Here is a 2753-nt window from a genome sequence, read left to right as displayed (position 1 = left end):
CAGTGTATTATTTTACTTTTCCTTTCTTTCACTTGTTGCCAGACCATGTTTCTTGTATAAGATAATCCAAATGCTATTGAAAACACAGAAAAAAACAACAATATGTCGACCAACTTCGAATGACATCACTATTGTAAACAATGTTTTCTTCTGCAAACTTTCCCAGCATCTTCATGTGTCACTAAGCAACTTTTACAAACTTCCATATATCTGAACTCTACTGAAATACTCTAGAAGGATATAATTACTGATTAAATTTAAATAAACGCAATACCTAGCATGAAAATGCCTTTTCTACCCTCAAAAAATTGAACTATATAGTGTAAGGGACTCCGTGGACCACGGAGGAATTCTGGCGCGTTACTACCGTCATGACATAATAGTCAACTGATCTATTCACTTGGAGGAGGATTGTATGGCGTACCGTTTGGGTCAAAAGTTCCCAGATACCACCAGTAGTAATGAAATTATACCCACAGGTATAATTTTATACCTACAGGTATAAATTGAAAATGTACCTGCGGGTATAATTTTATATCTGCAGGTATAATTCTATGCCTGCAGGTATAAAAATTGTACATGCAGGTATAATTTTTATTACGAACTGAGCTATGATTTCCGATCGTAAACATAGGTTAGCGTTACTAATTGGCTTGCCGTGAACCATAGTTTACGGACGTTAACCTATGTTTACGAGCGAGAACCTATGTTTACGACCGTGAACTTGGGTTTACGAGCATGAACCTCAATTTACAAACGTAAACCTAGGTTTACGCTCGATAAACTAGGTTTCTCCAAACAAATCTATGATTTTCGGTCGATATCCTATGTTCACGAGCGTGAACCTACGCTTTTGATCGTAAACCCGTGTTCTAGATGTTTGGTGGCGAAGTTATAAAGATAGAGTATAGACTACAAACAATAGTTGCGTACTATGCGAGAAATCTCTTATTTGGTGGCATACCGAATCCGAAAATTTCAAAGCGACTGCAAAAATAAAGATTGCGAGGAAGTTGTATAAGAGTTTCTGAAAAATAAGATGAATATTCAGGACAAAATCTTTTCGACAGCACAGACTGGTCGTTTTAAAACGAACCAGACATATCCAAGACCTATAGTCGCAAAATTCACGTTTAACAATGATAAAGAATTCGTAAGAAATACTGCACCTCCAACTTTGAAAGGAACGGCTTAATGGGTAGATGAACAGTCTCCACTTGCAATTGAGGAGACACGTAAGCCTCTGTATGACATTGCAAAAGAAAAAGGGAGAGACAAACAGAACAAAGTTAAATTAGTACGAGACAAATTATTTATCAATAGCGGAGAGTACGTATCATCAAACGAAGAGTTGCATATGGTTGACATAAAGTTAAAACGAAGACGACATACACATATGAATACAAGAGCACATTGCATCGGAAACAGAAACACAGAACTGCTCGGGCCAGCAGGCTTCAATTTGTTCAAAAATCGGACAAATAAGAAACGACAAATACAAAGAAATTAACTACGCTCAAGCTGACAATGACAAAGTAAATCCCACCCAACGGGGTAGGTATTACCCACGACAACCAATAACACAACAGTCTAGACGAACACATAACAAGGAAATAGCTACAGAAAATAGATATGCTATTTTTCAACAAGAAACACCAGCACAAACACGTGTTTCATACACAGGTAAAAAGAAGGCCACTTCCTCTCTTGATTGTGAACAAACATTTTAAACAGCACTTTGACAGCAATACATCAGACAATGACATGGATTCCGACGAAACAATACAATTCACAAGAGGAAATATAAACATTAACCGAACTCCACCCCCTTCATACAGCACCCCAGCCGCCAACAAATGAGGAAACAATTACATTTGCATCCTCGCCGAATATGTTACTGCCTACACTCCAGCAATTATTGTTAGTTCTTTGGAAACTTTAAACAGCCGATACATGTAAAATTCTGATTTTAGTTGTAAAACTAGAGCTAACTGCTTTGTATGAATCGATGAGTCACTTTGGCGCGGGAAATTCAAATCACAGACGATTGATATTCAGGAACATTTTTGCTGTTTTGTGAAAAAAAAGTCCCCATTCCGGTTCATATCCTGTAGTTCAGTAGGGACTTATAAATTGAGAAATGCAATAAAACTGGACATTGTTCCTGCAACTGGATTATTGCAGGCTGTTCAAAAAGTGCAAAATTGATGATTTTGGCATGCTATTTTAATGGATGGTGTAAAACTTCCGTTTTGATAACTTTCTGTTTTCTTGTATGAGAGTCCTGATCTTGTCATAAATTAAAAGCACAGAACATGCAAGCAATTTATAGAATGGACATCCTGATTCTGCTAGTTAAAGAAGTACAATTTTGGGGCTCGCTACATATAAGCCTGGTCGTGCCCAAATATTTCGAACCTAAGAGTACCCTGCTACCTCAGATAGCTGATACCACTCCGGGAAAAGTACGTTCCAACATAAGTCAAGTCTCAACGATAACATGTGACAGCACATCCACGACAATTGTTACGGTTTCGCGCCATATCGACATTATTGATTCGTTTATTATTTAAAATAGAGCATTGATTCTATGTTTTCATAGCTGAAAAGGTGAGTTTAATGTGTGAAAGCTGTATTAGCTATTTGAAGAAATTTGGAAATTAAAACGAACAAGTTGCAAATACGCATATGCAAGCTACATAATTTATGTAAGGTCGCAACGATAACAGAAAATATGTGACAACGTCTCACAT

The sequence above is a fragment of the Mercenaria mercenaria genome, chromosome 6 (assembly GCF_021730395.1).
Source record: "Mercenaria mercenaria strain notata chromosome 6, MADL_Memer_1, whole genome shotgun sequence".
Taxonomy (NCBI): domain Eukaryota; kingdom Metazoa; phylum Mollusca; class Bivalvia; order Venerida; family Veneridae; genus Mercenaria; species Mercenaria mercenaria.
Note: the sequence above shows the minus strand (reverse complement) of the source record.